Source organism: Dermochelys coriacea, chromosome 7 (genome assembly GCF_009764565.3).
Source record: "Dermochelys coriacea isolate rDerCor1 chromosome 7, rDerCor1.pri.v4, whole genome shotgun sequence".
NCBI classification, from domain to species: Eukaryota; Metazoa; Chordata; order Testudines; family Dermochelyidae; genus Dermochelys; species Dermochelys coriacea.
In genome coordinates this window covers 107,404,916-107,419,878 of record NC_050074.1, presented here as the reverse complement: position 1 = coordinate 107,419,878, position 14,963 = coordinate 107,404,916, and the positions used below count along the sequence as shown (strand labels likewise).

Below are 14,963 nucleotides of genomic sequence, written 5' to 3'. Positions count from 1 at the left end.
TGACTTTCAGGTACATATGCAAAGAGAGAAAAAATTAGGCCCTGGGCAAACTCCAGAGCACTAGGCACAATCCCCTGCAATGTTCATAGCCCAAAGTCACAGCATCTTCAATAGGAATGGAACTGGACCCAGTCTCCTGGTTTTAAAATGCAAACTGTAATCATTCTCAAATCTCTCTTAAAATCTCTATACCTCAGTCTTGTGACAGATGTGAATAAGATACAAAATGATGTCTCCCTTACTACTTTATATCCATTGCATTCTTAATATCAGCAACTGTTTTTCCAGAGTACTATTCAATACCCTTTGTCATTTAGGAAGTGTATTGTGCAGGTCAGAACTCACTTCATCATTTCAGTTCCTTTGGTGAGAGGTTTCTGCTAACGTTGGCTGAAAGTCCCAGAGTCTCCATCCTTGAGGTTGGTATGTCTGCAGCATGTGAATTTATCATATTACCTCCCAAGAGGATTATAAAGTTTCCTATTTGCAAAGCACTTTGAGATCCTGGCCTAGCATTTGTGGAATAGGGAGAGAATGGCACTGTCATGGTGGACGAGATTTTATTTCAGTACCGAGAAAAATTTTGTGTCTCAAACAGGATGAAGATCCCAGAAGCCCTGATACATGTGCCAAATAAAACAGAGAATCCTAAATACTAGTGATAGAAGATATCTATTCAACCACTTCCCCTTGATAGTTCAGGATTTTTCTGTATAGTACTTTCCCCCATCTTTTGTCCAAACTAGCGTAAAATGTCTCAAGTGATGAGACTTTCACTTCTTCCTTGGGGAAACTATTCTGAGGCTATTACCCTGGAATTGAGGGGAATGTTCCCCCATAATTTGATCATGCTAACTGCAGCCATATTGTGTGCATTTAGCCACCATGAATTAATAATATAGAACATCACATAGTTAAGAGTTAATTTGGACAAGCAAGGCTTTTGGAGGCAAGGTCAAATACTAGCTGCAGACTTGCAGTTTCTGCTAATCAGAATGAGAGGAGGGGAGAAATGAGTCAAGAAATTATGAGACAAAGAAAATAAGTAGTTGGAGACCTTGAGTTTTGCACCTTTGATATAGACGCTTATTATGGTTAATGTTGTTAGGAATTTTTTTTGATAAGTAGTTAATTGAAGTTGGAAGAAGTGATGACCCTGTAGGGGTCACTATGAGCTATGTGTTTTGTAAAAAAAAAATAGTTATAAAATGACTAGATAATAGTGTGTGAGTACTTTGGAGAAGTTCTCTGAAGCTACCCTGAGAGACCTTTTCCTGACACCATACTCCCTAGCAGGGAAGCAATTGACCATCACTGACCTGCTGCTAATTACTCAATACCATCTCAGATTTTAGGTAATTATTTGGGATGTTCTAAACATATTGCTTATGTCTGTGTGTGCTTAAATCTAGTAAATAGTAGTTTTATATAAGAGCACACTTACTTGTATCAATCTTTCATCAGTTGGAAGCACTGTGTTCCCTTTGATTTATTCCTGACATTGCCTGGAGTGAAAGTTAAATTACCACTGCTTTGGGTTCTGAAAAACCTGGGTAACTGGACTATATGCATCTAATTTTTCCCTTCCTTAATTGCATCTCATTACTGCTAGTGATGTGCTCTGCGGAATAGCGTACTTGATTGGGCAAGCACTGGAATCAGTCCCCCCATTTCTCAGCTAATGAAACAAATCTCTTTCCTTTTCTTCCCTCTCCTACTAATTATACTAAATTGGCCAAGTAATTCTGCCAGTTTGTTGAAAATATGAAAATAAGTCACTTTATCAAAATATAGTAATTTAATTATTTCTTGTCCCATATAAGCACCTGTCTTTAAGGTCCTCACTTAGCAAAACCAGATGGTTTTCCCCAGCAATTGGGTGAGGGTAGGATTTGTGAAGGTCAAAAGTAGATTAACTTCAAATTCAGCTTGCTTATGCCAGTGTGAATTTGATCTACAATATTAGAATCAAATTCTCACTGACACTGTAGAATCTCATCCATTATGTCAGGTTAAGAATCTCCCATTGTCATTCCTCTCAGTGAGGAAACTGTTCATTTGAGAGAGAGTCTACTTGCTTTAGAAATCTATATCTATATCTATCTATCTATCTATTATGTGACAGACTCAGACCAGAAGGATATAAGAGAGTAGAAGCTTCAGAATGAGCAGGTCCCTGGTCCATGGATAGCCAAACAAAGGCTACTCCAGGCTATTCAAGACACCTGATGCCAATTAACCAGTTAAGGCAGTTAGGCTAATGGAGACAGCTGGAACCAATCAAGGTCTCACTCATACTGCTTAAAAGCTCTCCTTTTCAGCCCCCCTGGGGGAAGTCCAGGTGAAAGGAGCTGGAGGAGAGGAAGCATTGCTGAATCCTGAGGTAAGGGTGAAGCTAGGAAAAGGGGACTATGGGGAAGTGGTCCAGGGAATCATCAGTGGTGAAGGGAAAACTGCTAACAGTTGCTACCGTTAGGGTTCCTGCCACTGGGCTAAGAGTTTACTCTCTGCCATGGGTACTAACACTATTACTCTGGGTTGGAGCTGCCGAACCTTTGCTTGGCAGTTGTAGTGAGCTTGTTGGGCATTTTGGGCCTTTTCCTGGTGCTCCCGCACTATGGGGATGACTCGGGTTATACAGTCTCATTTGCAATACTTACTTAACTATATTCTTCCCTGTATTAGGCTCTTCTTCCCAAATCTCCCTCGCTATAGCTAGTATGCCCCGGGGGTGGCGGCCATATAATAGCTCAAAGGGAGAGAATCTAATGGAGGCTTGGGGAACTTCATGGATGGTGAACGTAAGGTAGGGCAACAGTCTTTACCACCTTTTTTATGCTGGCCTTGAGGGTCTGGTTGAATCTCTCTACCAGGCTGTCGGTCTGCGGGTGGTAAACCAAGGTTCGCAGAGTCAGGACATGGAGCATAAAGCAGAGGTCCTTCATCAGCTTAGACATGAAAGGTGTTCCTTGGTCTGTTAGAATCTCTTTTTGTAGCAAAAATTTCCACCAGTGCCTTTGCTATGGACTTGAAGGCCGTATTTCATAGGGGAATGGCCTCTGGATACCTGGTTGCATAGTCCAAGATGACAAGCACATATTGATGACCTCGAGTTGTCTTCTCTAGAGGCCCCACCAGGTTCATGACTATTCACTCAAAAGGGATCTCAATATTGGTAGGGGTATCAAAGGAGCTCTTAGATGTGGACGAGGGCTGTGCAATTGTCACTCGGGGCAGGAGGCACAGTACTGCCAGACGTCCTCATGTACCCCTGGCCAAAAGAATCTATGCAAGATCTGTTCCTTAGTCTTCTCTACCCCCAAGTGTCCCCCAAAGAGGTGACTATGGGCGAGACTTGTATTGCCCTCTGATGGTTTTGGGGTACCAGGAGCTGGTTTATGACTTGTTCCTGCATTTGAACCACCCGGTACAGGAGGCCTTTTTAAATCATGAAATAGGGTGCTGGTCCTTGTGCCTTTCCCTCCACAGGTACTCCATCTATCTTGGCCACCTCTTTTCTGACATTAGCATACCTGGGGTGGTCTTCCTGGTCTCGCCTGAAAGTCTCTTTTGGGACCTATTGACCGGACTCTGAGGGATTGGCCTCCACCTCCTTGGTCAGTTCAGTGACATTGAGGTTGGGACTAGCCTCTGCTTCCTCCTCCCCTTCAGGGGGTCTCTCCCTCAGTTTCACAGGCTCGTCGGCCTACCAGGGCCATGTTCTGGCCCTGAAGCAGAATCTGGGGGCCCAAAGCCTTTGCCTCCCTCCTTTCCCTCTTGGTTTTTCTGCCTTTTTTGGGGACAGGGAACAACTCTTGTGATATTTCAGCAAAGAATGGGGGGTGCCTTTCTGTTAGGGATGACTCCTTAACTTCAGGGTCCTCTCCACTCTCCTGCCCCTCTGGCGGGACCAAATTTCCAAATCCCGGGAAATCCCTTCTAATGAGCACTGGGTATGGGAGATTAGGGACCACCCCCGCTTGTACCTCAGTGATATTACCCTGGATTTTGATCCTCACAGGGATGACAGGATAATAGCTAATGGTCCCATATACACATGTTACTCCTGTACACTTAGCCTGTATTAACTGGCTATGTTTCACTAGTTTCCCCAAAATCAGGGTGACAACACTACCAGAGTCCACAAGTGCCATGGTCTCTACCCCATTTAGTTTCACCAGTTTTGTATATTGATGTGGAGTGACTGTGACCCCCACAAGGTTGATTAGGGTGCATGGGTCTGCCCAGTCCCCCAGGTTACACTGCATGGGCTCCTCAAGATTGGGACATTGTGCCACTAGGTGTCCCAGTTCCCCACATGGTAACACCTGTAAGGGGCTCTAGGCACTCCTTTGTCTCTTGCTTTAGGGGTCTTTGCCCCATGGTTCCCCCTGCTCAGGCTATTCCCCCACTTCTGGGTTCCCGGCTTCTCTGTGGCTACTGCCCTCTTCCACCGGGAGCTCCTCGGGTGCTTGGTTATCTGACCTGCTGGGGTCAGGGCTGGGTACTTGTTTTGGAAGGGGGCTTCTCTGGGTCATGGGACAGCTCTCAGGCTGCTATCCATGTCCCCACGAATGTGATCACACCATCGTAAGTGGAGGGGTCGTTCTGGCCCACCCATGCATGAAGACCCGGTGGCAATCCCCTCCTGTAATGGTCTATGACCAAAGTTTCCAACATTTCCTCTGAGTTGCATGCCTTGGGTCATAACCACTTCTGTGTGAAGTGGATGAGGCTACTCCAGGCTAATCAAGACACCTGATGCCAATTAACCAGTTAAGGCATTTAGGCTAATGGAGACAGCTGGAACCAATCAAGGTCTCACTCATACTACTTAAAAGCTCTCCTTCCCAGCCCCCCCCTCCCCCCCGGGGGAAGGCCAGGTAAAAGGAGCTGGAGGAGAGGAAGCATTGCTGAATCCTGAGGTAAGGGTGAAGCTAGGAAAAGGGGATCATGGGGAAGTGGCCCAGGGAATAAAAGCAGGGTGAGTGGTGAAGGAAAACCCCCAACAGTTGCTACCCTTAGGGTCCCTGACCTGGAGTATAGAGTGGGCCTGGGTTCCCCCCTTCACCCCATGCTTTACAGAGATCCCCTTGAGAGGTGAAGCAGACTTTAGTCCAGGCAGGAGGCCAAACTTCACCTACCGAGCTCTAAGGAGCAACAGAAACTGTGGGTATTCCACCTTCCCACACTGGCCTGTGATGAAAGTAGCTCAATAAGCTGTGACTTTTGCTGCTATACTGAGAAAGGGAGGTCATACTGAGGGCCTTAAGCTATTCCTCCCGACCAGGGTTCTAACATGGATACACCTCTCGCTCAGATGAGAGTAACCTAAGCTCTCTTTCAACATAGATTAGTCAATTTTGGTCTTTATCATAATTTTATTTTTCATGGCATCCCATGTCCAGCTTTAACTGCTATTGATGTCTTTGTGTGTAGCATGTTCTGTGACCAAAGTAACTTTGGGAGCCAAATCTTCAACTGGTGGAAATCTGCAAAGCTCCATTCAGATGAATGGAGCTATGGTAATTAACACCAGCTGGAGGGTTTGGGCCTGGAAATTTTCAGGTGGTAGTGACCAACTTCTTCCAGATTTCTATCTCCCCTGCCCCCCCACGATGCTCCTATCACAGTTCCAGGGGTAGGTTTCCCCTTTGGAGACTTTTTTCCAGACTCCAAAATGCATCCCTCTCAAGTGGCAGGCCTGTGTCCCCACTTCTCTTCTCTTCCCCGGAGAAAAGGGAAAAGCAAGAACACTCACCCTGTTCTAGGAAAGTCTAGGCTCTTCCTGCCTTAAATGGAGTATCTATTATCACCTCCTTGGATTTCAAATGTTAGACCATCACACTGTAAGCCTGCCCCATAATCACATACCACACAATTGTCATAAAACCGAGCCAAGCATTACCAAATACGTAGCTACAGATATAGGATCTTCCCCTCTTGATCACACTAGCAGGACACACATAGGGAGCTTTCATGTGTCCCCACAATCTCATCACCCCAAAATCTCTAAGCTTGTGCCTGGGATTGGGTCCTGTTCTTCCCATTTGTCTTTTGTGAGTGGTGAACCCATGTTTCTCCAGTTGTCTCAACTCAGCCCGGGGTGTCCTTCGCGCTAGGTTGGTGTGGGAAGCAACCCCTTGAACAGCTGGGGAAAGCAAGACAGGACTGGTTCTTTGCAAAGCTGGACTTAACCAGCAGTAAGTCTTGGGATCTGGTTTCCTAGGCTTAGGTGAGGAAGGGAATAAGGGCCATTCCCAGCATTGGCACGAGCTCTGTGGAGCTTTGTCTCTATCCCGGGACTGTCTGGCTTCACAGAATTTATCGGAGCCAGAACGACTCACACCTCATGGGTGAAGGGACTTCGCCTGCCCAACTCACATTCATGTGTCTGCTGACAGACACTTGGAAGGTGTCCTGAGTTTCACAACTTTCCCCTTGTGTTGTAGGGAAGAGGGAAATGACTCCCCTTTCTCACACTCAGCCACTCCATTTGCATTTCACTGATACCATGAGCTGAATTCTTACAGCCAGTTGTCAGCACCTGATCCAACTCCTCTGCTTTTACAGGGAGGATTGGATTTTACCTTAAACTTGGAGTAATTTCCAGAGACGCATCCTCCAGTATCCCATCCCGATCCCTCCTGTGTCAGTACAGAAATGTATGCAGCAGGCAGCACAAATGGTTTCACACTTGGAACTTTCACACAGATGTTGCATACTCTCAGCAACTGATGGGGTTTCACCACAAGAGGTCTGAGAGGAGTTGGGGCAGTCAAGGTGTCCTGCTACCCCATTAATGTATCCCCATTAATATTCTACCTCCTGTTCCCACTGAGCATGCAGGGAGTGCAACACAGTTGTATGGGGGGTAAATTCATCTATCAGCACATTCTGTGCCCCCAGAGGATTTGACTGCATAACTCCTTTCTTCTGGACTCAGTGACTCCATCTACTCCATAAGCTTGAGATACAAGCTGCCTTTCTGGCTGAGCAGACAGTGGGTGAACCCATTAGACCTCACTGCAAGCTTCTTGTATCTAAGCCAAGTCTGACCATGTGTTCCATCATCTGACAGTGATAGCACTGCAGTGAAGATCTCTGGAATCTCTTTTAGAGGGTCAGTTTGAGGCTGTTGCTCCCTCTGTCTTGAGGTTACCCACTTCTGGGGTGCTTCCACTTGTTACCTCCTGGGAACCAAGTTTAGAGCAGTTAACGCTGGTGTTCCCCCTGCCTCCCTCAGAACCAGATAAATTATTTACAAACTCGTCAGTCAGTCTGCCTGCAAGGTGCAGACCTGTGGGCTTCTGATCCTTTAGCCACATGCGGACACGTGTCATAAAACTGTTCCAGCCCAAATATTTCATACAACTGGTCCATGGTAGTGGTTCCAGATCCCTTTCCCATTTGGGGAAGTAATCCCTCATCTGGTTAGCCACTTCTAGGTAAATGACACCATTACACTTCAGCCCCCCTCAAAACCTTTTCCTGTTAACTTCAGGGATCAGTTCAAATCACTAGCTTTCTCAAAGGCAGTGAAATAGGCGTCAGTAGCTCCCCCCTCTTTGAACTGGGCTGATGACCCTTGTGGAACTGGCTTCTAGTGTTCTAACCCTGCTTATCAGATCAGTGTGTTCCTGGTTCCCTAGTCTCACGAGTTCCAGTTCATGTTGGCTCTATCAGTCCCAGTCAGCAAGCTGTTTTTCTTCCAGTGCCACCAGCCATTTCTCCTCAGGAGTAGTTTCCTCCACTCTAGGTCCCTCTGAGTAAACCTTGTCTAGATGTGACCCGGCTGTTGCTCTGACACTACACTAACCCCTTTTGGTCTAGCTGTATTATTCAGGCAGGATAATATCACACAGATACACTGAAGGAGGGCACATGATGTTTAAAAAGACTAATATCAATATTTCCCTGTTCTCCACATTTCCTGCTTTGTCATTTCCCATTTTGTGAAGGTCTCTTTCAATTTCTTCCACTCAGCAATTTGCCAAATAAGACCGTTGGGTCACATAATTTATTTGACAGAAAACAAAGATCATTAGAAGTTATTTTCATTTTGAATATACTATACTGACAGACTCAGACCAGAAGGATATAAAAGAGTAGTAGAAGCTTCAGAATGAGCAGGTCCCTGGGACAAATCTGGGAAAAGTTTGTCACTACCACCTGAAAACTTCCAGGATCAAACCCTCCAACTGTAGCTTCATTCAGCTGTGCAGATTTCCACCAGACTTGGCTCCCAAGGTTATTTCTGTAATGGAACACATTACATACAATATCATCCATAGCAGTTAAAGCTGGACATGGGATGCCATGAAAAGAATACGATAAAGACCAAAATTGACTAATCCGTGGTAAAACAGATCTTATGTTACTGAGAGAGAGGTATATCCATGTTAGAATCCTGTTTGGGGAAGGAGTAGCTTGGTGAAACAGTAGTGGAAACATGCCTTCAGGTGGTGGTGTTCATCAGATGAATTTCGTGATGTGGTTTCGATTCTTTTTAAATACCACCACTCTGTGAGCTGGGGATGGTATTGACTAGCAGTATTTGTATGCATTTCCTAGCCTTTCAGCACTAGGTTCAGTTTCAATTCTGGGTACAGGACTGTGTGCATGGGTGTGTATTCAGTAACTTGCAACCCTTGGCTGACTGCCATGCGGTCTCTTGGAAGCTGTATTGTAATAAGGAAGTATGAAAAAGAACAGTAGGCAAAGAACAGTTTGTACAACTCACTGATTTATTGTAATAGTGATGTGAACATCTGTGGCTTCCTTTTATCTTTTTAATCTTCTCTCATTCAGGAATGGATAGGCTCTCCCTTGCTTTTCTATGGCAGTACATTTGGCTGCTCATCTTGGTATATGCATGTCATTTTTATTTGCCCTCACCATTTTGTTAATAACGAGCCCTATTTGCCTTTGATGGTACTTCTGTGGGGAAAAAAAAACATATCCACTTCCTGTAGTTACCTTTGTGCAGAGGTGTTTATTATAGTCACTAAAACCCTCTGTCAGATGTAAAGAAACGGAGGGGTTTAAAAATAGGGGTGAACAGATGAACTGACCAGAACCATTGCTCAGAACTATGTTAATTGAACCGTTATGAAGTTCAACCCCCCCCAGTTAATTAAAATATATACACTTTTTTCTTTCTAGATGCCACATCTCATCCTGATTCTAGCCAGGAGTGGAACAGGAAATGTCAGAATTCTATGAGAATTCGATGATCAGATGTTTTATTTTGCAGGGATTGAGTTGGGTTTGCAAGACAGTCTCAATATCTCCGACAGTTCTATTGAAAGGGGGGTTTCTTTCAATTTCAACAGAACTCCAGAACATCTGGATCCCCAAAGCATTGTAATGTTGTGAGTGCAGCACTTCAGTGCCTCATATAGCCTCCCTGGCATTGGCACCTTCTTCCAATTGGCTACTTCTCAGCTGGTCAGATAAGAACAGAAGTCATATCCATCCACCAGCAGAGGGCATGAGGCTTGAAGACATGGACAAGGGCATGAGCATGGAGAAAGACATGGAGGACTGCTTCCACTCCTTCTCTTTGGGCAAGGCAGACCCTGACCCTCCTGAGAGAGTGACACTTGTGGCCAACGAGAAGATGTTTGAGGAGGTAAGAGGGAGAGAGATTTTAAAACTGTCTGGTAGGAGGTAAAAGTGAGATGGACAAAATATTGATGCAATGGGGAAAAATGTGAGCAGGGAGGGTTTGTTGGGTGAATGGGTAGGGGTGGATCTGGGGAGAGCTGCGCTTAAATAGATTGCTTTAAAAGTTCAAGCTTAGAAACGCTTAGCTTTCCAAGAATGAATGTAGGTTATATGGATTGAGAATATGTGCATTAATAATATGTAGGTCTATTATTTCCTTCACAGGTGTAAATAATATGAAATATCAGTATTTGTGCAGAAACCATCTAAAATTATGAATGGAGACTGCTAGGAGTGAAGCATGTCAGGATAAGGTGTGTTTTAAAAAGCATTGTAAGCAATATCTCTTTCAGAGACTGATTGCCAAAAAGTTAGGAATGTTTTGAAAGAGTGAGTAGGTAGGGAATTTTCATGCTATCAAATCTATAAAATCCCTTTGCTGGTTTCCCCCAGATTTATGGTAAAAATTGTACTGCTGGATTAGATGTTGTTGTATTTGAAACTTTTTGAAAATTTGGTTTGATGAAGTAAAAACGTGTACTGAAAATAAGGATCTTAATTGTCAATAGCACCCCATATTAGATGCTGTGTGTATGTATCTCATGCATAATATCTTTGAGGATTTCTCAGAAGATGTTCTCCAAGTTGCTTGGTCTGCCAGTCTGGTCCTGCTGATGGGAAGCAGGAAATTACTGCCTTGTCCATTCCTGCTGATCCTTTATCTCTTTCTGTTGAAACTCAGGGGTTCATTTTATTGTTTTACAGCATGTGGAGTATTTGCAGTGTAATGGGAGGTGCAGTGAATCATCTCAGGACTAGATCAAAGCCATTCTAATTTGGAAGCCAGGCCTTGCTTAAATAAACTTCAGGTATCTGATTTTTGTTATCTTTGTGTATTTATTGGTAAAAAGAAAAAGAGTACTTGTGGCACCTTAGAGACTAACAAATTTATTAGAGCACAAGCTTTTGTGAGCTACAGCTCACTTCATCGGATGCAGTGAGCTGTAGCTCACGAAAGCTTATGCTCTAATAAATTTGTTAGTCTCTAAGGTGCCACAAGTACTCCTTTTCTTTTTGCGAATACAGACTAACACGGCTGCTACTCTGAAACCTATTTATTGGTAGTAAACCACGTTAAACACAGATGAGCTTGGATTTCCACACCTAGCAAGAGCCACACAGCTCACATGTGACTGGTCTGCAGACCAGGTGAGTTCTCATGCAGGCATATGGGCTGCTGGCCCATAGCAACTATTAAATTTGTTAGTCTCTAAGGTGCCACAAGTACTCCTTTTCTTTTTATTTCTCTAAAGTGATTCTTCTTACCCACCAGGAGCTGGCATGGCATCAGATCTCCTCTTGTTGCTCTCCCTGTAGGATACAAGCCAGGAAGGCAAGATACCTGATAGGGAAACAAAATAAAGAATCCAATGCTGGGTCAAGGTTTCCCCCTCTTATCTCCTCTTTCCACAGCCTCAGCCCCTTCACCCCATAACTCAGCTACTTGTCCTAAGCTTTCCCTCTCTTTCTCCATCTTCCAACCACTCCCCTGTTCCAGGAGTTCTCTACATCTCTCTCTGTGTCAATAATTAGATACAGTGCTAATAGATGCATTCAGGGATGTGTAGCATAGTTCATGAGTTTTATAGGACCAATAAAACTTCGTCTTGCACTTGTTCCTCTGTGCAGCGCTTTACATTGCTCTTATTACTCACCTGTCCCATCCCCAACCTCCTCAGCTGCCCAGGCAGAAACCTACTGCTGCACATCCAGCAGCCTCTCCACACCCTCATCTGAGCAGGCACTGGCATCGTTCTGCATTTCCCTTTCCTTTGAAAATGGCTATAAAATCTTTTACAATTCAGAATATTGAACCTGACATTTTATCTTCTGTGGGCAACCTGCTACTGCCACCCTCAAGTCTCCCTCAATCTCAGCCCTTTTTCTTGGAGAAAAGGAGCATGGGAGAGAATATCAGACATAGAGAACAGCTCATGGGGACAGTAGGCACATGAGCTAGCAAGGGAGGAAGCAGAGTTGTTTAACAAGGAACGCGTGGGAGTTAAATGACGAGGGAAATTTGTAGTGGTGGATTTCCTCCCTCTGGTCCTGCCCTTAACCATTCAACACCCTTTGAAGTGGATGTCTGGGCCAGGCTTGAGAATGGGTGGATGGACAAAGCAGAGAGAGAGAAGATAAAGGTAAAGACTAGAGTGGTGTAAACAATTCTCCCAAAAAAGAAAAAAATAGTGTGTAAGAGGGTGGTCTGCCCCTTTAAGAGCCCAGGGAAGCAGGAAGTAGATGATTCTGTTATTGAGAAGAGCCCAACAAGCAGGTGCTGGGAATCATTTGACCCGACTGGACACATTTCATGATTAGGTCTGAGGATTCCGAGCTAGGACACACAAAGCAACACTGCAGCTCTGTGAGGCTGCCTGGTGCTTGGGGAGGGCTGAGAGTCCACTCTCTTGTGGCTGCAGAAGAAGGCTATGAGAAGATAGGCAAGCCCTGCAGACATCCATAGGCTGGAATGTCTGAGGGATGGTCCAGCCCATTAGTTATCAGAGGCCAAAGGGTTGCTTTTTGTTGTTGTTACATTTCCCCTTTTTTTGTGATGAAGGATAACCAGACCCTTGAACAAAGGGCTACAAACTGAAGTGGGTGTGGTCAATTGTTTGTCCTAGGCTGGTGAGCAGGTCCACCAGCCTACACAGTGAAATTAGCCCTTTTCTTTTTGTTCATGAATTGTCTACAAACACACTGACTTTTACAGATTACTTTGATAATTGTTGGTTAAGTTTATGAATGGGTTTATGAGATGGAGTTGTCTGTTGAATAAATTAGTTGAGTACAAAAGTCAGATCAATGGCCTGGGGCACTTTTGACATGAGAACTTTTCTTGAATGACTATTGTAATAGAACAATATAATAAATAAATAACTGGTGCTACACATCAGGTGTCAATTTGCTTGATCAACAGATAAATCATCATTATCTTCATTATTTAATAAATCAACGGTTCTATATTAACTAACTGAAATCCAGTATAGACAGACTGAATTAACTGGCACCAGGCTTCTTGGAGCAACTGGTTGTAATTCCAAATGCTGGGAAATGTTGGTATTATGACATCAGATACTGTACAATCTGAGTTTAGGATGGTCCATAAGCAGATGCAGCCCTGGCCCCTTCTGAGCTGTCACTGGTGACTTGCAATCAGGTAGTGAGTCTGAAAACGGGTTTTGATATGCTGTCAGCAATGGTCTCTGATATGTCCACAATCTGTTCACATAGGCTGTTTTCTGTTCTTCTGGTGGCTTTAGCTTCCTGATGTGCTAATCACGATTTCACACACATATAATATAAAAAGATGAGGAAATAAAAGGGGAAATTCCATACTGTGTATGTCTTTGTAACCGCTGTAGGTCAGAGGTTCAGAGTCAGCCTGCTCCTAAAAATATGACATTCTAACTTTGATCCCTCCCCATTGAAGTCCCTGGAAATTTTTTCATCGACTTGATTGGGAGCAACATTGCACTCTCAGTGACATGCACAAGGTCACACAGCAAACTCGGGCAGAACCAGGAAGTAGAACCCAAGAGTGCTGACTTCTAAGACCATACTATATCTGGTGAACCACACTGCCTCATTACTATTTCATAAAGCTGTGCCTCAATCAGCATTGAGGGCCATTCCCTCATTGACAAGGTTTTGAATTACCTCTTCAAACAGGGATATTCTTAAAGCTGTAGCAGTTAATATCTGGTTAATCTTATCTGCCCTTTAAATGGTTTCCAGATGAACTTCACTGAAGACACCATGACTAGAAAAAAGCTACTAACAATAAATTGACCTTAATGTCAGGGAATGCTGACAGAACAGAGATTTCAGCAGAATGGAGTTTGTTTTGCAGTACAGTGAATTGGAAAACACCTCAAGATGAGAAAAAGCCAAAGAGAACAAAGTGCCCATAAAAATCTATCCAGATATGATAAGAGACACTATGGCTAGGAAGGGGAAAGTGTGTTTAGTACAATAAATGTACAAATTAATCTGCCAATATATATATTTTTTATTCATGCTAACTGTGCAGGTCTTGTCTGACAATGTAATTTTTCTAAAACTAACCCATGAGAAAGCAAATGCAAACACTTTGAAGTCTGTACTGAAGAACAGAGTTGGCAGAATTATGGACTGAATAAATTACCTGACCAATTTAGCCCTTTTTTCTGCTTGAACCATTTGTGAATAGATTTTGTATTAATTTATTTGCTATTCATAATAGTTTGAAGAGTTTAAGAGAAGAAATATTGTCCTCTGGGTTGTTTTTGCTTCACTAATCAGTGTGCAATTGGTCAGCCGAGCCACTCAGTATTGGTTCTTTTTCCTGCCTAGGTGTCTGAAACAGGGGAATTGTGAGTAGTGAATAACAAATGATTTTGTTCATGCATGGATTTCTTTATTCACATGCAAATATGGTTATTTGAACACAGGAAAAACAGCATTCTATTTACTTGATGTTTTAAGCATAGCCTTAGCCGCTCCCTATTACAAAGCTTATCAGTTAAGCTTCTTGTGCTTTGTTTTCAAGGCTTCAAACTGTATCTCTGACCTTTTTCTTTTTGCATTTCCCCATTCCATTGCAACATTTATGCTTTTTATGTTCCTTTAAATGACGTTATTCTTTACTGTTCCCCTGCTATGGAACATCTGCCCAAGCTTGTTTGTCAAGCCACCTCCCTTGCCACATTCAAATCCCTCTAAAATATTGACTTATGCCATCTAACCTGCATGAAGTGTGGTAAAGAAGAAAATAGTGTAAGTGTAGAGAACCCACAAGCTGTGTACACGTCTGACTGTGTGCACGTGGTCTTTTCACTGTAACATTTGTACCCCCTTCTCTTCTTTTGCTCCTTTTTATGACTCTTCCTTCTGTACTTTGCTGTATTCTGACTGTGTACGAGTGAGGAGAGCAGTATCTTAGCGTGTTCCAGGAGGCAACTAGTATTTTTCTGAGTGCTTAAGAAGTAATATATTTATTAAACATTAGTGAAACACAAATCCATTTAGGAGCAGCAAATAATATGTGACAGAATCCAAGAGCAATGATTTCACGAGTGTTCACCAATAATTTTTGCCACCTTCACATAGTTAATATAGAATACAGCATTACAAAAAAGAAGTCAAGCACATACTGTAGGTAGTAGTAAAAGGAGTAGAATGTCTGTCTGTCAAACATTGACTCCACCCCTTGCTACATAATGCCCTTCCCACCCATCACCGTATTACTTGAA

The 14,963-nt window shown here is 43.6% G+C and overlaps 1 long non-coding RNA gene across 1 annotated transcript; it reads left to right on the top strand.

The window, feature by feature from the left end:
- Positions 1-2,279: 2,279 nt before the first annotated feature.
- Positions 2,280-14,674, top strand: LOC119858656. The gene is made up of 4 exons (XR_005293971.1): positions 2,280-2,383; positions 9,336-9,634; positions 10,435-10,538; positions 13,468-14,674. It is a non-coding gene; the product is annotated as an uncharacterized LOC119858656 (long non-coding RNA).
- The last annotated feature ends 289 nt before the right edge of the window (positions 14,675-14,963 follow it).